General features: G+C 38.6%; 1 long non-coding RNA gene across 2 annotated transcripts in view; it reads left to right on the forward strand.

The window, feature by feature from the left end:
• Positions 1-24737, forward strand: part of LOC149748939 (uncharacterized) — an 801004-nt gene that overhangs the window by 185233 nt on the left and 591034 nt on the right. For both annotated transcript variants that reach the window (XR_016393539.1, XR_016393540.1), the window contains exon 2: positions 9771-10228. This is a non-coding gene — a long non-coding RNA (uncharacterized LOC149748939). The remainder of the gene's footprint in view (positions 1-9770; positions 10229-24737) is intronic.

The following is a 24737-nucleotide window of genomic DNA, read 5'->3' on the forward strand; positions in this document are numbered from 1 at the left end:
TTCTGTTTGCACATTCACAATAATTAGAGTTTTAGAGTCTATGGTCAGGTGGAAAATTTAGAAAATCCTTCAGATTCTGGATTGAAATCTCAGGAGTAAAAAAGCTGTGGGCTATTCCCACATATAGTGCCACAAGGGATATTTCAGAAAAAAAAAATTAACTGAAGATTCTGATGCTATATAGACCCTGAGTTTAACCTCAGAAAATGATTGGAAAGTGTCCACCCATCTTTCATGAAATGAGGGCTTATTTTTCCTGCCTGTCTAGTTTTGGTACACCAATCACATATAAACAGTCACATCCAAGAGACATTTTCATCAATTATAGAGTGCCTTCACAACATTCTATCTCAGGAAACTTCATAGCTTTTTCCTAGTGTGATTCTTTTCGCCTTTTCATTTTGAGATGAAATACCAATCAGTATAGCCTATATCAACGCTTTTACTTGGCGTAAAACCATTTGTTATCTTGTCCTTATCCTAAAAAAGCATCCCATTGTTGTATGAATTTGGGGATTTATCATTTTTGAGACTTCAGTCTCTGAAGAAAGTATTTGGGGTAGATTTTAGTACTACATAACCTCTTCAATATATTTAAAAACTTAAAAAAATGAGCACATTTACCTGAGATAAAGTTAAACATGCTAACAAAAGGACCAAGTTTCTTTGCTTTGAGTCATATTAACAACCTCACAAACCTCATTATTTAGTCAGAAGCTCTGATTAGAAGTTATAAATGTGAGTAAGTAAGATTTAATAAAAATTAAATTCTATAGATTTCAGATTGTTTGGAAGACATATGTTTTTAAACATTGGGCTTGGTGGTAGTTGTATAGATGATAGATGGGTAACTGCTACACAGAGGCTACTTTTTTTTTTTTTTTGCAGTACGCGGGCCTCTCACTGTTGTGGTCTCTCCCGTTGCGGAGCAAAAGGCTCCGGACGCGCAACCTCAGCGACCATGGCTCACGGGCGCAGCCGCTCCGCGGCATGTGGGCTCTTCCCGGACCGGGTCACGAACCCGTGTCCCCTGCATCGGCAGGCAGACTCTCAACCACTGCGCCACCAGGGAAGCCCACAGAGGCTACTTTTGATGTATTTACAGGGACAAGAGTGCTTGCCAGGAAAAGAGTGGAATGCTTTAGGATTCCTGTCTCATTTGAAGTCCTTCTTGGACGCTGTCCCCTGCCAGCCATGTTTGTTGAGTGGGAAATGGGCTGTGTAACCCAATGTCCTTGACCATAGATTATTGAAAAGTGAGTGGGAGAAAGAGAGAGAGGAGGACAAGAACAGAAGAACGGAGAAGGTAGAGGCTCAGGGGAGGAGAAAGAAGACGGTCAGAGAGAAGGAGAGTTGTGGTCTCTGGAGCTGCCCAAATCCTATTCTCCTAGAGCTAGGATACTTTAGTTTTGTTAATAAGCATTTTTCCATAAGCAGTTTGTTTTTCCTTGGTAACTTGAGGAGGACTGTGGTTTTTGCAAACAGTGACCAAAAATAGCCTTATTAGAGTAATCACCTATAAGCAATGAGCTCTCATAGGGCATCTAAAAAAGAACTGATGTGCACTGAACTTTTTAGGAAACACATCTTGTAGACAGTTGTTTCTGGACTGCAATTTTGTTTTCTCACCTTCTGGCATGCCCCTGTGGTGGTCCTTTTTTTACTCATGAGGCAGTGAGAATTGTTATAAACTGCCCCTTCTTTTGATATATTCAAGTGCTCTAAAAAGAAAATGAAACTAAAACACAAAAATCAAAAACTTCAACACACTTCTCCCCCACCATAAACAACTGCTTTTGCTTGACTTGACCTGAATAACAATATCTTCAGTTCTTCATTTTCTTTATGCAATTCTAATTTTTATTAGTAAAGTTTTAGAAACTTTTAATCACTTAAAATAAGCAAAACACTAATAATAGCTAGCACTTGGAGTACTTTCTCTGTATCGGATACTGTGCTCCCAGAACTCTAATTCAGGAAACTGAGGCTAAGTCACATGAAGGATGTGCAGCTAGTGAATTCGGAGCTTGGGTTAGAAGCCAGGCAGTCTGATTTCAGAGCCACTTCACCCATCAAGCAACTATGGTCACCAGGGTCTTTGATCATGTCTGGCTCCAAGGGTTATTAGAGAAGGCTAGGACTCAAACTTTGAAATTTTGTGTGCATATTTTAACCCTTAGTGTATCATTATTAGGAGGTTAACATGTGTATTTTATTCTTTCAAGAATAGCCTTCTTGCTTTCCATTTCTTTTCTACAAAAAGCGTAGGCTTTTCACATACTGCTTGCAGAATATGAATCCTGATTTTCAAGATAAGAGAAGCTCAGCTAGTGTTAATAGAAACATATTGTTTGTTTTCCCTATTTAATCCATTTTTCCATGAACCACATATTGCCCCATTGAATTCCCACTGTAGCACCCTGGATGGAAAAATAATTCAGAGTATACTGTACTTGGAGAGAAGCTTGGATGAATATAGTTACCAGGCAACCATACCCTCTTCTTCACAACTGACTTTCTCCTCAAGGTTTACCTCTATCCGTGCTTTTCCCCCCCCCTTTTTTTTTTAAGCTGGATCTAATATTTATTCTACACTACTAGTAAGAAATGTCACTTTTTCATAATATGGATCAAATGTAAGAATTTGTAATTATTAGGAAAGGTTTAAAACTGTTGCTTTCCCCTCTTTTGGAGTGGAGCAGAAAGTGAAGGTTATTTTTATTTTACATATTTAAGGTGTACAACACAATGATTTGATATGTATACATTGTGAAATGGTTGCCACAATCAAGCTAGTTAACAAATCCATTGCCCCACATGGTCACCACCCCTTTTGTGTGTTGAGTGTGTTGAGAACTTTTAAGATCCACTCTGTCTGCAGACTTCAAGTACGCAATATAGTATTATTAACAGAAAGTAAAGCTTAATTGCTTGAGTAACTGGTCCTACTACCCAAAGGAAGTGCCAGAATTCTCCCTTCACTTTATAAATGCAAGGCCAAAGCTTTCATAACGCGCTAAGTCTAAGTAACTGGCGGGTTGCAGGTCACTGAGAATAAACTTGAATGCTCTCAGCAGTACCCAAGATGTACTATGTTTGCATCACTGGGTTATTCAAAGGATAAAAAAATTTTTAAGTTTTGGTCATTGTTTGCTCTTTTTATGTAAGGACTTTCTTAGTCTTTTAAAAAAATATGATCACTTGCCTATTTCTCATCTTAGAGTTGGAGAACAGGAAAACAAAACATAGTCCCTGAATTGTATCTGTTTATTCATAGAGTGGGTATTTACTGAGTGCCTGCAGTGGTGGTGGTTAATATAGTGGTCAACAGCATGAGCTCCGGAGTAAGAAGAACTGAGTAAGACATTACCATTATAGGATCTGAGGTCCATGGTTCACAATCTCTAAGCCTCAGCTTCCTAACTTATAAAATGTGTGTCATATTGCGACCTACTCAGGGTAGTTTTAAGAACTGAAGGAGATAAGGTCCCTAAAACCTTGATAAAGAGATTTGTGATTTGAGTCTTGAGATTTGTGGCAAAAGGAAAGCACTCAATACAACATAACTGATTATTATGTTAGTGTCTAGAACACATCAAATGCTTAATACTTAGGTGGGGAAGAGTTTATGCACGTCTAGGAGCCTGTGTTAAGATCTGTGTAGAATTTAGATGCATAAAAAGATAGCCCTTGCCCTTTAGAATCTTCTGTAGTAAAAGTGACAGAGGTAGAGGTAGAGATAAAGATTATAATCAGTCAAAAATAATGAAATACTATATATGAGTTTAGAAAAGCGGAACCAGTTTACATGTGGGTGAGGCATCAGGGAAGATTTTATGGAGGAGGTGACTTTGAATAGAAGCATGAAAAATTGAACATTTATATTTGTGGAGATACTATGATATTGGAGATAAAGCTCTGAGAGAATAAAGGTATATTTTCCCCCAGGATTCTGTCCTCAGCAGAAGGTGTGTATAGTAATGATATCATATTTGGAAAGAGAAAATACCATTTCTTTCTAAGAATTGGCATGAATTCCTCTCCTAAATGAATAGTTGTGGTAATTGCATAGGACCTAGGGAGTTGGCTAGGACTCCTTTTGGACTTGTTAGGAAAACTAAAACCAAGCTGGTTTTAAAATTTTAAACGTTCTTTTCTTTCAAGTTCTCTAGCTTGTCAAATAATTTTATAAAATTGTCGGTGCATTATACTTTTGTAATATAGTCTTGGAAGAGTATATGGACCCTGTTCACATGTACTGAGGTACTAAGGTCTTTGCTATATTTAAACTTCTTCATCTTCTTTCCACTTTGTTGTACTTATAAAACATAAGCCTTTCCTTGCGGCGGAGAGAGGAATTGTAACAAGCACCTGGCACCTGAGATGCAATTAAATCGGAGGTGCAGTTTAATCATGCAGCCTATGTGGTGATTTATCTGCATCAGACTTAATCCTTAGAACCTCTTTAAAAACCAGCACTCTGTTGGAGGTCAATCCCCATGCTTGTCACAGGGTCTAAAGTGACCATTAGTGCCTTACTCTGTATTTCCAAATGGCATTTGGGACAGAAAGAATTTATTGAGCACATTTTCTGTGTTAGCCACTGTGCTAACTGGATTATTTCAGTGCTCTTCTCCGTGATCCTGTGAGGTAGGTAATAGCATCAGCCCTTTCTCACTGATGAGACCATGAGGCTTAGGCTAAGGAACTTGTGCAAATCTCATACCCAGGCACTGGTGAGGGCAGCCTGGAAACTCAGTTCTGATTTTAAAGACTATGTTCTCAATTACTATGTCTCCCAGGTTGCCTGAGGAGAAATTACTCTTTAAAAAGTTACACGTACATGCATAAATACATTTCCACATGGTATATAATGTTTTCTCTCTTTATATTCCATTGTAATCTAGCCAGCTACTTTTATTTTATTTATTTATTTATTTATTTATTTTTTAGTGGTACGCGGGCCTCTCACTGTTTTGGCCTCTCCCGTTGCGGAGCACAGACAGGCTCTGGACGCGCAGGCTCAGCGGCCATGGCTCACGGGCCCAGCCACTCCGCAGCATGTGGTATCCTCCCGGACCGGGGTGTCCCCTGCATCGGCAGGCGGACTCCCAACCACTGCGCCACCAGGGAAGCCCGCTACTTCTTAAAGGATCAAAAAAACAAGACCTTTGCCATCTTGCACTGAGTTTTAAGACTCGTACATTTTTTCTAATGTTCAAGTCAGAATGCATTGAGAGAGATTTGGAAATAAAAGGAAACTTCCTCTTCATTTTCGGAGGAATGCAACTAGATATAACCAGTTGTGACGTAGCTTGTGAGTATAATCAGCGAAACCATTGGGCCATTGATGCTATTTATCAAAATTTTTTCAGCAATTATGTTTTGCTTTCTCTTCGTGTATTGTTCAGTTCGCTGGCAGCTCAGCTTCCCTTGGGGAACCACATAGTGTGACAGGAAGAGTATGTCTCCAACAACTAGGATTGAGCCCCTGTAGTTGTGTTAACTTCAGCCTATCGTTAAACCTCTTAATGCTCCAGTTTTCTCATCTTCTAAGATGGAGTAAAAATATTTGCCTTTCAAGGTTATTTAAAAATGGAAGCAGGTGATGCATTTGAAGTACTTAGCAATAGATCTGGTACATAATAATCTACCTAAAAAGCGGAAATACTGGTTTTTTAAACCTCAAACTTCTGTTCCATTTTTTGTAGCATGAATAATACCTACTTTCCAGGTGCGTGTGCATGTGTATGAGATGACTAAATATAAATAATATATGTAGACAGCATAGCACCTAGTAGAATCTCATTGAACATTGGATCCCGTCTCTTCCCATTAATTCACATTAAAAACACATTCTTGTCATCTTTATTTTCTTTTCCTTATTGATGTTCCTATCTCTTTATTGTCCACCACAACATGCTTGGCTTGTATGAAACTTACTGTTTTCTAGTTTTAACTTTAATAGTCAAGGAAGAGAAAAGCCCGCACAAAATGCAATTTCACCAGGAAGAGAATAAGCCACTTTTCAGGCAAAGAGATGATGAACTTAAAATGTAGGCTCCTTTTCAATATTTCAGGAAAACACTTTACATACAGTTCTGGGAATGTAGCCAAAATGAGAAAGCCGAGAGTTATATCCAGCAGATATTATGAGAGGGTAAGAGGAGTCACAGATATCCAATTACTTCTATAATAAAAGTACAACATCCCATACCTTTCTATCCACATCTTTGTTTTAGAAGGAAAGGCGAGGGGTGGAGGTTATGAAGTAAATCTTTAAAGCTTATTTGGAAAGCTTCTCTCTTTTCCTCTCGCTGTCTTCTGTTTTATAGTGCAGGTTTAAGCTAAAAGCCAGGCGAGCTCCTGCTCAGAGCATTATTCTTAGGAAATTCTTTGGAATCAGATTTAATAATGTACATCCATCCATTTAGTAAATTATCTGAACACCTACCACATGCCAGGCACTGTGAATGATGCTAAGAATTCAATCAAGGAATGGGAGGAAACTTTCTGTATGCTCACACACCACATCTCCCAATGTTCATGCATCTGCAGCCAAACACTCTCTCTTTTTTCCTGTTGCAGTGAAAATAAACCCCCTCACCCCCAGCTGCTTTCCATGGCCTGTTCCTTCTGTTGGATAAGGTGTCCCGTGGTTGCTCTTCTGCTCAAGGACTTCACTCTTTAAATTGCCCCCCATCAGTTTTCTTTCTCTTTCTGTAAGCAAGCTTATCCCTTTTGATAAAGTGGGATCCCACTTACAAAATCTATCCCCATGACTCACATCACTCTCCAAAGACAGCCCCATTTCTCTAATCCCTCTTTTGGCAAAATCCCTTGAAAGAGTTGTCTATACTCCATTTCCTTTCCTTCCAGGCTTTCTTGAAACTGCTTCATTTTAGCATTCATCCCCATTACTCCCCAAGACTGCTCATGTCAAGGTTGTCAGGCACTGGCTGTATTGCTGAACCCAGCACTCCATTCTCAGTTCTCATGCTACTAACCCAGCAGCAGCAACAGACCCTTGGTTTCCAGGATGCCACATTCTCCTGGTTTTCCTTCTACCTCACAGGGAATCCCTCTCAGTCTCCTTTGCTCTTTCCTTTTCATCTTTGCAAGTACTAAATGCTGGAGTGCCCTGAAAGTTCTCAGACCTTTACTTTGTTTTCCTCATAAGTGAATCCGTCTATTCCAATGATTTCAAATGCCAGTAACTCCCAAATGTGTATCTCCAGTCTCAAAACTCTTTCCTTAACTGCACAATTGTACAGCCAACTGTTTACTTGACATTTCTACAGCTGAAACTTCACCCGCCTCAAACTGAACTCTTAATTTCTACCTTTCAGACTTCTCTCCAAGTATTTCATTTTTGATCAGTGCAACTCTAATCTTTAAACCAGGGGTCCCCAACCCCCAGGCCATGGACGGGTAGCCGTCCGTGGCCTGTTAGGAAGTGCGCCACACAGCAGGAGGTGAACGAGCGCCGGCAAGCAAAGCTTCATCTGTATTTACAGCTGCTCTCCATTGCTTGTATTACCGCCTGAGCTCCGCCTCCTGTCAGATCAGCGGCGGCATTAGGTTCTCATAGGAGCTCGAACCCTATCGTGAACTGCGCATGCGAGTGATCTAGGTTGCGCGCTCCTTATGAGAATCTAATGCCTGATGATCTGAAGTAGAGCTGAGGGGTGATGCTAGCGCTGGGGAGTACATTTTAAAGTGTCAGGTCTTGGATTAAAATCAGATCAGTCAGCTTGTTAACATGTATTTGTGTACTGTCTTTCCCTTCCTTACATAATGATCTTATTTCTCCATCTTTCCTTTTCTTACCCGATGATTTAATATAATTGATACCAAATGAACTAAACCAGGCTCCCTTTCTGGAATATGCTAACTGACTAAGTTTTTTTAAATCAATCAAGGCCGACATGTTTCTCTTCATTCCTTCTAGCCTTCCATTTTGCTTGATTGCGTTATTGCCCTGCATCTGTTTCCAGTCCCCCATGTCCACATATCAACCTTCCTTGCACATGTTAGAAATTATTATTCAGTACCCTCCATAAGAGCTCATCTCCATCCTTTTGCAGGGCACTACTTATCCAGCTGGCACACTGTCATGCAACTTGTTTCCCCCTTGGTCTCAGTACGTAAGTGCCAATCTCCACTGGCAGCTCTTTCAGCAGCATTGGTGCCAACCTCTTTCTGATGCAGGCGGAACTCCTGGGAGTAGCCATGAACTATTCCCAGCTGCCTCCTCTACTCCTGGGTCTTGCCAAAGTTTTCTTTAGACCAGCCAAGTCTCTGATCTTCAGAAAATTACTTGATGACTGCAGATGGAGCTTTATCCCTCATGAGTTTTGTCCTTTCTGAACCACCCCCAGGCCCACACATGTAGAGAAATTAGGATGTAAAATGCCTATGAAAAATCTAGTTAGTGTTTCAAAATTGTAATTGTAGGTATAAAAGGCAAGTGCAAATGTTTTTGAACTATATTGATTAGTAGGGTTTACCTTTGTGACCAAAACCCCCAAAATCTCTTTTCACTTTGTACTAATATGAGGGAGCAAGAGTACATTCCGGGTTCATATTTCCTTTAAGAAGAATCAGTAGTGTACTTGGCCAAAACTGAATTTTGCCCAGGCTGCCCAACCTCATGGTACAGGTACTATAGAATAGAAGATGAGATGGCTTTGGAGTCAGAAAGCCTTAGGGCTAAAGCCCAGCACCATCATAAACCAGCTGTGCTATCTTGAGAAGCTACTTAAATTTCTCTATCTAGGTCTTCTCACGTGTAGCAAGGGAAAGAGTAATTCCTAATTTATAATGCTGTAATAGGGATTCATTGAGGCATTACATATGTAGTGTGAATTAATCTAGACCCATAAATCCAGGGGTGGAAGAAAACAAGCTTTCTTCATTTTCTTTAACTGGTAATTTCTGACTCTGAACGCTTCTTCTGTTGGGCTAGTAGAGATACAAAGATAACTCAATTCCGTTTGTACCTGAAATTTTATTCTCACTTTCTTTAGGGATCAATATCCACTGTTTAAGAATATCATACAGTTGTAAGATTTTTGGCTGTTTGGTCTTGGTGGGAGAGTTAGCTGTTGTCTAAGGTCATAGATTAACCCAGATGGCCTTGGAGACGTCCAGTGCCTCAGTGTGCATGGCGCTTTCAGACCCCGGGGCTCTCTAATTCTCTCTTCATTGCCCAGCCTGAGTGTAGAGTATTTGGTGACATTCTCTAGAGAGGCCCATATCCCAGGTGCCCTTTCCTCTAGCCCTGTTGCCTTTTGTTGCTGAAAACCAGGGAATAGGTGTTCTTTGCTCTCAGGATCCATGGAGTTTTCTCTCTTCCTTTGCTTCTTACTCAAGCCAAAGAAAATGTTTTACTGACAGAGGTATGGAGAGTACCGTGCTTCTTCTAGATGTTTAGTCTATATGTACAAATACCCTTTTCCCATGTTTCTCTCAGGAGCATCCAGCATTATTTGTTTAGTGGGTGAGGAAATTCAGAATACAAGTCACTCTTCCCCAAACTTTTTGAAGAAAGCAAAGAAAAATTCTGTCCTCATCCCTTGAATGAAGATTGGAAGAAGTGAGCATTAAAAGGGGCAAAATGCAGGGAAAGAAACACCTAAATTAATACTTTAAATTATTGTCCTGCCTCATGTGTAAAATCACAGTGACTGGCCCACCGAAGGTGCTCAAAAGTTGGAGTTATTATTGACATAGAAAATTGATTCTCTAATATTGTTTTTTCCTCACAGAAACTGAATTTTTCAATGCCTCTCTGTGGAATATCTTTTGACTCTGGGCAATCACTTTGAGATGGCTGGCTGGGGGTCAGAAGAGACGTCTGTGACTGTGGAACTGATCGAGGGGCAGAGAAGGATCCAACTCAACCTTTAGGTTTCCTGTGTACCATGGAGTCCAGCCAGCAACAAGACACAGTATCTCAGAAGCCACCAGAGACAAGATCACTTTCCAAGAGAAACATAAGCCTCTCATATAATCACCTGCTGGTATATTTTGGCTTGTGAAGCCTAACTAGTTTGTGAAGGCGTGCCAATGAGGATGACATTTGCTTGTGTGGACAGACTAAGGATAAAGTGGTCAAAGGATAAGAAGGTGATGACTAGAAGAACAAAGATGTCATCGGAGCCAGACTGTTTGATACTAACAGCAGGAGTTCTGCAGGACACAGAAAATATGACTGTCTCCTCAGGTAAGTAATAACAGCTTATATTCGTGCAGTGCTTTTCAGTTTTATAGCACTTTTATATACCTTACTTTTCTCTTACACCTTCACGACATTGGTCTAAAAATATGTTAGTGGTTCTTATAATTTCTGCCTTTTGGATGAAAAAAACCCTGAAGCTCAGAGGAGCTTACCTGAGCTGAAACAACTAAAAAACGGTCCAGAGCTCACGAGAACAGTGCTTTTTCCATGAAACTCCACAGTCTCCTGAAATAGCTGGAAAACCTCCCCCTGCCTCTAGTTTTTGATCTATAATCTTAAGGTTGACAGGACCTTTATATGCAATGCTGGCTACTTAAAATTACTCCTTTATGAGACTTCTCGGTTTCTGATACGGGACAATTACTGCTTTAAGGAATTCTGAACATTCAGATGAAAGGCTTTGTTTGATTTTTTAATGTTATTTGATATTTGGATCAATTTCTGTGCTTGACCATAGCTGTCTCTTTTTTTACAGTTTGATCTCTTATCATGCATAGACTAGTATCTTAACCTTGTTATGTTTTATTATTTTCTATTTTGCGTAATACTTTTGAATGAGTATCAGAAAGCATGGAGAATAAAATGGTGTGGTTTTAAATGTAAGCCTTGTCACAAGCAAGAGTAACTGACTAGATTCTGATTTTACTATCTGTGTTCCTTTCATTAAGTTCATTAAGGAATCTCAGCAGATTTTCCATTTGATTCCCACTGAACATCTTGATCCTAAGTTGAGTCAGCTAGAACACCCTGGTAATTCAACTTAAAAAAAATATATCAGTCACTGAAGATGGTATGCCAGGTTAACCACAGACATCATTTTTAATTCTAAAAGATGCTCTGGGAAAGCCATGAAGACTCTGCTTTCTAGAGTGTAGATGACTGATTAGTGAGTGACCTTGTGATCAAGCTTCTTTCCAACCCTGGGAGAATACTATAGCTAACAAGTTGTCTTTAAACTGGACTCAGAAAATTTAGTTTGTTCTTCGACCTCTAACTGATACCTATAATTCCTAAGGGGTGATAGAGTGAAATGATAAAGTCACTCTGTTAATGAAAGTACCCACTATCTTCACTTTCTTACACTTCAGATTCTACCTTTGACCTCGGCACTTGGTGTTTGAAACTTTGACCTCTCCCTAGATGACTTGGACATGTCCCTCCATCTCCTACTACTCCAGGAGTACATAAGCAGCATAACTTATGTTAGCATGAGTGCCTTGGGATTCTGTTCTGATTCTGGCTGTTTGGCTGGTACTCAGTCTGCCTGCTCTGTGGGAAGAGCAGTGAGAAAGACCTCACTCACAGGTCAACCTTACTATGAGCTGAAGTAGCAGGTTTGAAATGCTTCACCTCCAGCTGGTACTATCTTTAGAAAACAGCCTAATGGGAATCGCTATGGTGGATCATTTCTATAAGGTGAAAGATAAAACAGCCCTAGCTAACATAGTGTTGCAATCAAAGCATTCCCTAAAACAGTGGTATGAGCAAAGTGAGGTTGTGTTAAAAGAATACACTGCTTTTCTTCAATTAAATTGTATGCTTTGAGCTGCGAGTCTTCTCAATCTTATATTAAGAGATATCGGCCTTATTTTATTTCTTCCTACTTTGGTTTCTTTTGCTCAGTTGTAACTGTGATTTAATCACATATACTGCAGAATTATTGAGATTATACATTGTTATAATCTACTCCAGTGTAGTTAGTGCTTCTTAATTTTCCACTGAGTCCCAAAGTTACAGCAGATTTCTCTCTGCTATTGAGAAGCAAGGTAGGCAATGCAGGAGGCAATGCTGCTTAAGCTTATATTCTTTAACAACAGAAACAGTTCCACTGGAGGAGCCACAAAATAAAAGACATTTATCTAAGTACCTACTCGATATATTTTTTAAAGAATAGTCCATACAACAAAAACTGTATGTTGATTTGTTTACGCGCTCTGTCATCATAAGTCAGGCTGTTTGGTTTTTGTAATTGATGAAATCCTACCACTCAATCTGTAGAACTATAATTATTACTTGTTCTTCAGCTAAAAAAGGATGGTTTCTTATATTACACTATGAAGCATTTTTGCTTTTCAGTTGAAAGGGGAAAACAACAGAATTTGAACTGTCTTACAGGATAATCGCTACCATTACGAAAATTCTGACATAGAAAGAAACTTGAGAGGCCATCGGTCTGTCCTTTTCCTTGTCTTCTATTTACACCAAAACCTTCAGGAATGCCTTGATTATACAGCATGTTATTTTTGTTTTCGGCTCACATGTAATTTAATTGCTAATCTGTTATCCTTGGAGGTACCGTATCTTTCTATTTGCTGTCTTGGATCAAGATATAGTGTATCCCCTTATAATGGCACACTTAATATTAACCTCTTGTGTAGGCTGAAGGATACTTGTAGCCAAATAATATAGGGTGCTTGTTAAAATATAGAGTCCCTGAACCTAGAAATTTGCATTTTAATAAGCACACCAGAAAATTGTAATGTGACTTTGAAGATTCACTCGTAAAACTATTTGTATATGACCCCAAAAGGTGCATGACATATGGTTATATATAATTTGTCACTTCACTGAGTCACTAATTAGTCATGGGCCCTAGATTTAGAGCGTGCGTCCTTAGTGAATGAAGGAGGGAATGTGGCTACTCTTTGCATCTCAGAGTGGCATTCGCTCTTTACACGTGAACTCCAGAGAAGCCTTGTTCTACTGCATTTTATGAGAAAGTTAGGCGCTTTTCGAATGTTTGAGATGTTCTCAGGACCCTCACCAGTATCAAGATTCTGCTGTTTTGTAACTTAAAATGCCTTAAAAAATTATGTTTTGGCTAACTTTTTCTGCTGGATTCTTCCTCACAGTCTGCGCACTCCCTCTAGAGATTGCAGCATGTATGGCATGGTTACCTGCACATACACGAAGGGTTCACATCTATGATTCCATGATGAGTTGTTATTGCATATATTAGCCAGTGGTACCTTTCCATTATTTGCTAATATCAGCTTATTCTCATTCAATTCACTGTCCATTGATGCCTAATTTAAAACATTCCTGTCTACCTCTTCATGCAGATCATTATTAACTGCTTAAAAATAAGGACAGATTAATTTTGCTTCCATTATTTTTCCAGCCACTTAACATTTTGCACGTCATTGCTACTCTAGGTTTCTTGTCCTTCTTATGGTTTATCCTATGAAGCGTATTTTGTGTACAAAATGTGTTTAATTTCCCAAGCTAGAACTGACTGGTAAAATTGGGTCCAGCATATTCTATCAGCCTTTAAGTTTGATATATATTTAAGGAAATCAGTTTAGCTTGCTCAGATTATTATTGTTTCTTTTAGGGTTACAAACGTTCTTTAATAACAACGGTAAACCTATAGTTTACATACATACATACATACATAGATGGAAATACATACATGTAATGTGGAAATTAAACTGCTAGCAAATTACTGCTGTCATGGCTGGAATTCCTTTTTTTTTTTTTTTTAACATCTTTATTGGCGTATAATGGCTTTACAGTGGTGTGTTAGTTTCTGCTTTATAACAAAGTGAATCAGTTATACATATACATTATGTTCCCATATCTCTTCCCTCTTGCGTCTCGCTCCCTCCCACCCTCCCTATCCCACCCCTCTAGGTGGTCACAAAGCACCGAGCTGATCTCCCTGTGCTATGTGGCTGCTTCCCACTAGCTATCTATTTTACGTTTGGTAGTGTATATATGTCCATGCCACTCTCTGACTTTGTCACAGCTTACCCTTCCCCATCCCCATATACTCAAGTCCATGCTCTAGTAGGTCTGTGTCTTTATTCCCATCTTACCCCTAGGTACTTCATGACCTTTTTTTTTTTTTTTTCTTAGATTCCATATATACGTGTTAGCATACGGTATTTGTTTTTCTCTTTCTGACTTACTTCACTCTGTATGACAGCCTCTAGGTCCATCCACCTCACTACAAATAACTCAATTTCGTTTCTTTTTATGGCTGAGTAATATTCCATTGTATATACGTGCCACATCTTCTTTATCCATTCATCTGTTGATGGACACTTAGGTTGCTTCCATGTCCTGGCTACTGTAAATAGAGCTGCAATGAACATTTTGGTACATGACTCTTTTTGAATTATGGTTTTCTCAGGGTATATGCCCAGTAGTGGGATTGCTGGGTCGTACGGTAGTTCTATTTGTAGTTTTTTAAGGAACCTCCATACTGTTCTCCATAGTGGCTGTATCAATCTACATTCCCACCAACAGTGCAAGAGGGTTCCCTTTTCTCCACACCCTCTCCAGCATTTATGGTTTCTAGATTTTTTGATGCTGTCCATTCTGACCCATGTGAGGTGATACCTCATTGTAGTTTTGACTTGCATTTCTCTAATGATTAATGATGTTGAGCATCCTTTCATGTGTTTGTTGGCAATCTGTATATCTTCTTTGGAGAAATGTCTGTTTAGGTCTTCTGCCCATTTTTGGATTGGGTTGTTTGTTTTTCTGATATTGAGCTGCATGAGCTGCTTGTATATTTTGGAGATTAATCCTTTGTCAGTTGCTTCATTTGCAAATATATTCTCCCATTCTGAGGGTTGTCTTTTGGTCTTGTTTATGTTTTCCTTTGCTGTGCATAAGCTTTTAAGTTTCATTAGGACCCATTTGTTTATTTTTGTTTTTATTTCCATTTCTCTAGGAGGTGGGTCAAAAAGGGTCTTGCTGTGATTTATGTCATAGAGTGTTCTGCCTATGTTTTCCTCTAAGAGTTTGATAGTTTCTGGCCTTACATTTAGGTCTTTAATCCATTTTGAGCTTATTTTTGTGCATGGTGTTAGGGAGTGATCTAATCTCATACTTTTACATGTACCTGTCCAGTTTTCCCAGCACCACTTATTGAAGAGGCTGTCTTTTCTCCACTGTATATTATTGCCTCCTTTATCAAAGATAAGGTGACCATGTGTGTGTGGGTTTATCTCTGGGCTTTCTATCCTGTTCCATTGATCTATATTTCTGTTTCTGTGCCAGTACCATACTGTCTTGATTACTGTAGCTTTGTAGCTTGCTCAGATTTACCTATGTAGAATATTTATGGTTTATTTGTTAATGCAGTCTTTTAGTGAGATTTTAAAAGCCGTGTGTGTGTGTGTGTGTGTGTGTGTGTGTGTGTGTGTGTGTGAGAGAGAGAGAGAGAGAGAGATACCTTTATTGATTCCCCTATTCGATGCTAATTGCCATCATCATTCTTGTCCTTTTTCAGAAAAGGTCATGTCAACAAATAATAGTCCTTGGAAAACAAACATAATGCCTGATAGGGGTGATCTGTGCTCAAATATGAACAAATCCTTGACTAGTTCCAAACTAACTGCTGTTCTAAGGTTCTGTCATCAACCTGAGATACGAGGTACAGGCTGGCTTGCATTTATTCTATTTAGGTGTGAAATAGTTATGGCTTCATAGGCCATAAGTGAATGAAGTGCAGTATGCAAAGCCAAGTATTCAATGTAGAACAGAATCATCCTGTTTTTAATCCTATTTTGATTAAGTTATAAATATAGAAAAGTCTCTATTGTTAAATCAATCCAATACAACATTTACAGTATCTACTAAGTTCAGAGCATTATGCTGGATGTGGACTACAAATATTATTTGTATTAAAGATCACATAGAATTTTACAGTTTTCCTCAGCAATGTATACCTTCATTATAATTGTCACATAATAAAATATGAAATGTTGCTGTTTCTTCTTCTACACTTACTGACTCACTGAGTATTTCACTATTGATTCCTAAGGGCTTTTAAGAGTGCCTGGTACACACTGTATGTTCAATAAATATTAGTTGAAGAAACACATCACTTCCACCATATTCTGTTGGTCACATGGGTGCCAGCCCTCTGTGAGTGTGGGAGGGACTATATGACCGTGTTATAAAAGGGAGTGAGGGTCTTTGGGGGAAATCCTGGAGGCAAGCTACCAGAAACTGCATCCACATACTCACAAAATTATCCACAGCATCAAATTTTCCACACATATGACCGTTCCACCTAGTGGAAGAAAACGCTGAAGGGCAGTCTACTAGGGCCGTGCCTTGCTTGTTTACATGTACTTTCTTTTACTCCCTCTCAGTAAGGATTTCTTGGAAGAGCCAGGACATGCGGAAGGAAGTCAGAGTGTGATGTCAGCTTACAGTGGTACTATCATACTTAGGGTTACTTTTTCTTTCTTCCTTCTTCTGACCCCAGTCAGTGCTTAGCTGTCCTCACCATCTCTTGTTCCCCATATCTAGTCCACCAACAAATTTAAGCAAATAAACCTGTTTTATAACTCTTGAATCCATTTACTTCTTTCCATTTTCATTATCAGCCTAGTTTAAGCTACCACATCTCTTTACTGAGCCAACTACAAGAGCCTCACCATTCTTCTCCCGGCAACGACTTCTGTCTCCCTCCAGTTAATTGTTTAGGAGTAGTCAGAGTTAGCATTTAAAAATGCAATTTCAATAACGTCTTTCCTATGTAAAGCCCTTCAAGAATTAATGTAAGAAACAAAATCTTTGCCAGCACCTCCATGCTTTAAATTATCTGGCTTCTTTCTTCATTCCCTAGATCATATTTTGCCTCTGCGCTCTTCTTTTTCTGTGTTCCAGCTCAGTGGTCTCATGTGATTCCTGACATGTCTCATGTTCTCTGTTAACTTAAGCCCCCAATACAGGAGTTCTCTCCCCACCCTTTGACCTAGTTAACCCCTCTCCATCTCTCGCATGTCGGCCAATTTGTCTTTTCCTCATGGGAGTGATTCTGATCTTTGGACTTACTCAGATTCTCCAGATGTATTCTGTCAACATTTACTATACTTTTTCCTAGTAGGACTCATTACAGTTTATATATTTGTGTGATCTCATTTGATTAATTTATTTCTCTACACTAGACTATAAGCTTCATAAGTCAGGTATGTGTCTGTTTTATTTTTGGCTTTTCTTAGATCTCCAGAATACATAGTAGTGCTTCAAAATATTATATAAAAGAATGAATGGATAAAACTCAATTCATTTTCTTCTCTTGGGAGGAAAGTAAATCTGTCACTGGAGAACTGTATGATTTTTTTTTCCTCTCTCTCATTTATAAATTCTCATGATGTGAGTCATGAAAATGTCCTTTCTTTTCATTGTAGAGGAAACACACCACCTATAATTTAAGCTTTTCCCCAATAAAATGACTTCCCAAGGTTTCCAAAATAAAAGAAAAAGAAAATGCCCTTTCTTTGGTTTGACTTCATGCATCAGATAAGAACTATACCCTTAGGGAAGCAATAAGGAACAAATCAAAGCTAATTGATGTGCAAAGTATTACCATGGTGAATCTCCACTACAGTCTTCATCTTATCTCCTTCCTTTTCTGATAATACTTTTTCATCTGTTCTTTTCATAATGAGAGCTATTTATGATTTCTCCCATTTTTTGTCTAAACAAGAGAATAGATAGTATACTAAAAGATTGAACTATGTTGAACATTAGAAAGCAAAATACCTGCATACTTATCTTTTGAGTCAGATCAAAACAAACTTCTTCAGCAGTGTTGGTGTGTCAAATTCCTATACTATTCCAGCCACTGATTTAGGGATTTCATCTCAAATTTCTCAATAAATATCATAGGAAATCTTTGAAAACCTTAATCAAATATTTCAGTTGTAAAGAGAAAGAGAGAAAGACTCAGAGAAATTAGGTAACTTCCTTAAAGTCACCTTAGTTTAATGTAGGATCTGGGATTGAAACCTAGCTCTCTCTAATTAAAAACAAGAGCAAGGAAAGATACTCTTTAAATATGGCTTAATTCAGAACATCAGTAGAACAGATGGACTCCCCTTGTAGAGATCATCACTCTAGCTCAGAAAGAGGACTCGCAGTAGGCTTCTGCTTCCTTCTTTGGTCCATTTTTAGCCTATTATAACTTATTTATGACATAAGCTTTGTATGTGTTTGTTTATGCCAGATAACTATCATCTCAGTAATGTAAGAATTTTATTCCATGTCTACTCAAACAGGACTTGGAAATGCAAAGAAGAAATATTAAGCAACTTCATTCTACTGGTTGATATAGCACTGAATAGTTAAAGTAACTTCTAGGAGCAAAACTTCACCTTATCTCTTTTCATGAAGATCTCACATCAAGATATACAGAACCTATCAAAAGATTCTACTCTGACCACATCCATCTCTTCACAACATTCTCAGCCTCTTTTTCATGTACCAGACTTCCATACCAAGATGCTGGTGTGAATTTCCTTTGCTTCTGTTACCAAACTCAGGTTTGGCTGCTCATGGCTTGAAAGCTAGTATTCAAGAGACAAATGTTGGTTGGAAAAGAAGGTTGCTTTATTTAGGAGGCTGGCAACCTGGGGAGAAGGCGGACTCATGTCCAAGAACCAGCTCTAAAGATTCTGCTCCACCATGACAGTCTTTAAAGAAAAAAGGGGGAACATAACAGCAGCTAATCATTTGGGGAAAGGGTCAGAGTCTTCATCATTCTTCCACTGTGTGCAAACTAGCTGGCTCCACTCTTCTCCTTTTCTGATGCTGTCTTGGTCATGTAGCCTAGTCATAAGACTGATGGAGAAAAGGTCTTTATCCTTTAATCACATACTCACCATTTCCCTTCCCTTAAACTAAGAAAAAGAATCAGTGTGGTAAGCAAGGCTGAGCAAAGATCTTGGAAAATATGCAGAAGCCTAAGGGTCTTGGAATTTAGTGTAAAGGTTAGGGGTTAAAATATAACGAGGCTCTAAGGTCAAGAGGCTGCTTACACTTCCACGGCTTTCCCAAAACTGCCAAAATGTTATCCTGTAATGTCAACCCAGTTGAATTCTCCAGTTTAAAAGATTAACCTTGAATTTCTATTTCCAACTCAAATTCTCTGGTTCAGGTCATCCCCTTTAAGTAGTGAGATCCCTGGCCATTACTTCCTAGGTCCCAAGTAATTTCTAAACTGTATCTCATTACTGAAGTCTCTAAGCATTGTTAAATGTTTTGCACTAGCTCATTCAGTTGTTTTTCTGTTGCAAAGAACTGAATATATTTAACTTATATGATATTGTGGAAAGGGCTTATATCTGTAGTCACACTCCCAAGACATCATAGATTTTTCTCCCCTAACAGACTTATAATAGGAGACTGAGATAAGTCAGCTTTTCCAGTGTCACAGTTTCTTTATGAGTAAATAAAATGGTTTGGATCATTAAAGATTCCTTTCAGCCCTAATGAACTCTGCTTTCTTTTCCAAGAGACTTAGTTCATACATCTACTAGGCATTCACCAGAAAGAGCTGAGGTTTTCAAATGACAAAAGCAAACAGAACCCTCAAATTCATGGATAGAGCACAAAAGAGAATATTCGTAGCCCCTAGCAATGCTTCTTGGTGAAGTTGAAATTCTGGCACCATGTTTTTTCAGGGAATCATATGAAAGGATAAAATAAAAAGTTTTTCCCAAACCACTGATCAACAGGATAATTGTATAGTTAGCCACAAGTGCAAGAAAGCAGAATCTAATGTGGCTGTACAGATGTAGAGTATAAGAACTTTGATAAGACTAATGAAAATGAATTTTCCCTTGGCATGGATATCCACGTAAGATATTTATTTTCCATTTTGGAGGAAGCTAAAAACAGTCAAATCAAATAACTTATTGCTTAGTTTTTCCTTATGTGAGCTTGCAGAACTTGGCAGTAGCAACAGATAAGCTGCCACTCCATACTTCTCTCACCTAGCAAGAAGAGCGGTGGCCTGAGTAAAGACATGAGTCTCAGAGGCCTACAGCTCTAGATTCAGATCTTGTCTGTGCCACTTGGTATCTATGACCCTGGAAAAATTGAATGACTTCTTTATCCTTCGTTTCCTTTTCTGACTCTCTTTCAAGGTGGCTACATGACTTAAGTTAGATAGATACACATGTTATCATAATCACACAGTTATTTGCCCATTTTTCTTTCAAGTCTTTGAATTCCATGAAAGAATGGATAATGCCTATCTTTTCACCATTGCACTTGAAGGGTCTTTGCAGTGGCTGGAAATGTGCCCAATAATTACTTGTTGAATGATTCATATCATTCATGAATCGTTGAATGATTCAGTGATTCATAAATGATTCATATTTTAGAACTTAAAATGGTATCTGGTGCTTGGTAGATATTTGAAAAATCAGAGTTCTTTTTCCTTCCCTTGCACCTAAACTGTGTTCAAAAAAAACTCAAATTCTGACCAAATCAGGTATACCAATTGCTTTTCCTATTGTCTTAAAATCCACACCTGCATTTCTAGACCCTGATTTGTGACGCTGGGACCCTACAAACTACATTCCTTAGACTTCTTGCCAAATGGCTTGCTGTAGGTTCGGTCAATAGGAGACGCCAGATAGAGATTGAAAGGCAGGAGAAGGGCAGAAGGACCTTCTCCCTGTTCTTTTCCTCTTGTCAGCAATGCTTTGGCAGAAGTAATTATCTTCAGGCTCTTTCAGGGCTCCGAGAGATAACCCTAGCATACCCTCCCAAAGGTAGTAGTACCTCTACCTCAGAGGTCTAAGCAGGAGTTGTCTCTAGAGCTTGTTCTTTGAGCTTCTAAATGTCAGCAATTTCACCTCTTCCTTTTTGTTTCCCAAGCAATGTAGATGATAGTTACTTTCTGCAATTACTATCTTTGGTTTTACTCAGTGTTTCTTTTATGCTCTTTTAGCTTTTCAGCACCTATGGGACCAAATTTCTATATTAAATTTCTCTCTGCTGAAATGTCTGCTAAGGCTTCAGTTCCCCTGAATAGATCCTGGTTGATATAATGTACTATTTGTATATATATGTACAATTTAGCAATGTTCATAAAATGAGTGCTTGTGTATTGAATTCTGCCTATATGTCTGACAACTGTGCTATACTTGGAAAATCTAAAGATTAGTAGGTATCGCCTGTGTCCACAAGGAAGTGAGAGCCTAGTTGGGAGAACAAGAAAAAATCTGATCAAACCACTTTATCACAAGGGTTCACAGATGTATGCACAAAGTGCTAAGGACAAACAGAACACTGAAAATTAGCAGAATCATGGTGGATGAGAAAGACACTGTTATTAAAAATGTTGAAGGAGTAGATGGAAAGTGGTTAAAGGATCTTAAGTGGAATGGAATTTACAGAAAATATTGATATATATACATGAGAGTATAGATGGATTTTGTAAATATTTTTATTATTTTGCCATGGGAAATAAAGAAATAATCATCAAAAAGTTAAAATGTTGAGACTTAGAATGTTCCCTTTAAATAAAGAAAGCAGATAAACTCTCATTCTCTTTAGTAAATGCTTCCATATTTTGCTTCAGATCTTACAAACTCTACTTCACTAAATAAGATTTAGATATTTTTAAATAATAAACTAGTCTTAGGAGTGGATAAACTAATTTTAAATGAATTATGACTTATGCACAATCTTTAGATAAGAAGGATCAATGGTAAGAATAGCCTCTTTATGAAGACAGAAACACAACAAAAGCTGTATGAAGCAACTGAGCAATCATCATAGACTTGGCTTGAAGGAAGCATGTCCTATGTTTTAATTCATGCCCTGAAGGTCAACTCCTTGGACTCATCCCCTTCACCAAGCTACAAGAGGTAGAGAGGCTAAGCTGTTGTTCTCTTGGGCAAGATATTGTCCAAGAGAAGTCACTAATATCCTTTGCCAAGTGGAGTCTCCCACAGTATAAAAGTATCTTGCTTTTGGAACTAAAGTAGGAGATTAGATAATATGAGTGATGGATGCTATTACTTTCTACTTTTCCATTGAATTTCCTAATAAATAAGCCTCTACTTTTAAACATCTAAATATGATGAATAACAAATTTAGCTAACCCACACTAAACTAAGATACGGAAACACGTTTATTTCCACTGCTGAAATCATGAAGTTACATGAGCTCAGCTTTTGGTCTGAAGATACACACCATGACATAATTTGGAGAGGCTGAAGTTTGGTGTCTTAAGCCCAGCAAAAGCAAGTGACAATGAATTAACGCTGTAACACTTCTCCCACCTTCACCAATACTTAAGTTTCAGTTCCATGATTAGCATTGAAACTTGGAAAAAGTGACAGTCAGAAAGCCTTCCTAAGCACCTTATGACTAGTACAGGATCTCTCAGAGATAGTGGATCATGCTGAAATATCTCTGTTAATCTTTCAATTAATTTGGTGCAATTCAGAAAAGAAACTGCTTATTAGAGAAACTGCACGTAGGTCATTTTAATGAATAGAGTGCATATGAACGAGTGAAGGCAATGTAATGAAGAAGGAAGTAGGTACAAATCTTTAACGACAGTGTGTACCGAGCTAAGGATTATTTATTTTATCCATAGATTGTAGGTAGAATGGCCAAACATTTCAGTTTGACTAGAGCAGCTCTTCTGCCTTTTGGCACAGAATAATTTATAATACCATCACCTTTCACTCTCAAAAGTGTATTTGTTTGGAGGACTCTGGGGATGTGGTGGCAGTAACAACACAGATTTAAAATCTCTCCAAATTCCTGTGTAAAAGTATTAAGACTAACAACGCATGGAAAACATTGCAACCGAAGTATGTGACACGCTATCCCTACGCCGTATTGCACGTTACAAGCAGCTGAAGATAGTTCCATAACCTACGTGATATTAGAATCTGTGCAGGACTTGAGAACAGGAGATCTGAAAAATAGGTAATATAGATAATTCAATGGAAATCGTAGTAGGTGACTTTTGGGTCCGAAAGTAAAAGAATGAGATTTGCTCTTCCATAATGAGTGATTGCATAGGACACTGGTGAGATTTAAAGGGGCTGAAGCATCCTGGTGTCTCTGATTCCTGAAAACCGACTTCCAGTTTCTAGTTCCACATGTATGGAATTTGGAAGTGCCACTCTGTCCGAATAACAAGTGTAAAGCTGAACAGACTGAAAAAATCAACTCTTCCTGGATCTATGGGAGGAGAGATCACAGGGCAAGCTGCTATCGTGAAGATTAGAGTCAGACAGGTGAATACAGGGAGCCATGGCTTACCGGACAGAGACGCGTGAGCACTAACTACCCAGAGAACCAGTGCTGGGGTAGGAAAACCTGCACTGTAATTGATGAATTGCTGGAGGCTCTGTGCGGACAACTCTGAGAGTGAAAAACTTCAGGGGAACCCAGGCCTGGGGACTCCACAATATTGTGAGATTGATCTCTAAGAGCCTGACCAAATTCCCATAGTAAATATCAGAGAAGAATCCCTTCCTCTTACTGGCTGGAGGAAGGAAAAAGGAAACATTTGTGGGGTACGTCACTTCCCTGGTGGCACAGTGCTTGGGAATCTGCCTGCTGATGCTGGGGACATGGGTTCGAGCCCTGGTCCGGGAAGATCCCACATGCTGCGGAGCGGCGGAAGCCCGTGCACCACAACTACTGAGCCTGCGCTCTATAGCCCGCGAGCCACAACTACTGAAGCCCGTGTGCCATCATCTCATATAGATACAAAATAAAAGAAAAACAAAGTATTTTTTCCTTGTGATGAGAACTTTTAGGATTTACTCTCTTAACAGCTTTCATATCTAACATACAGCAATGTTAGTTATAGTAATCATGTTGTACATTACATCCCTAGTACTTATTTATCTTAAACTGAAAATCCGTTCCTTTTAATTACCTTCATCTAATACCCCCTTCCCCACAACCCCTTGTACCTACAAATCTGATCTCTTTTTCTGTGACTTTGTTTGTTTGTTTGCAGGATAATTGACCTACAACACTGTGTTAGTTCCTGATGTACAATATAGTGATTCAGTATGTCTGTGTTACAAAATAATCACCATGATAAGTCTAATTTGCCATCTCTCACCATACAAAGATACTACATTATTAATGACTGTATTTCCCATACTGTACATTTTCATCTCTGTGATTCACTTATTTTACAACTGGAAGTTCGTACCTCTTAATTTTCCTGACCTATTTCACCCCACTGGCAACCACCTGTTAGTTCACTGTACCTATGATTCTGTTTCTGTTTTGTTATGTTTGTTCATTTGTCTTGTTTTCTAGATTGCACATATAAGTGAAATCACACAGTATTCATCTTTCTCTGTCTTATTTCACTTAGCATAATATGCTGTAGGTCCATCCATGTTGTCCCAGGTAGCAAGATATCATTCTTTTATATGGTTGAGTAATATTCCATTGTATATATTTACACTGAATCTTCTTGATTTTTTATTGAAATATAGTTGATTTACAATGTTCTGTTTCAGATAGACAGCAAAGTTAGTCAGTTACACATATATGTAAATATATTCTTTTTTATATTCTCTTCCATTATGGGTTATTACAAGATACTGAGTATATTTCCCCATGCTATACAGTAGGTCCTTGTTGGTTATCTATTTTATATATGGTAGTATGTATATTTTCCCAAACTTCTAATCTATCCCTCCCCCACCTTTCCCCTTTGGTAACAATAAATTTGTTCTCTATGTCT

The sequence above is a fragment of the Delphinapterus leucas genome, chromosome 6 (assembly GCF_059928025.1).
Source record: "Delphinapterus leucas isolate spDelLeu-1000000601 "Yukka" chromosome 6, BTC_Dleu_Yukka2, whole genome shotgun sequence".
Taxonomy (NCBI): Eukaryota; Metazoa; Chordata; class Mammalia; order Artiodactyla; family Monodontidae; genus Delphinapterus; species Delphinapterus leucas.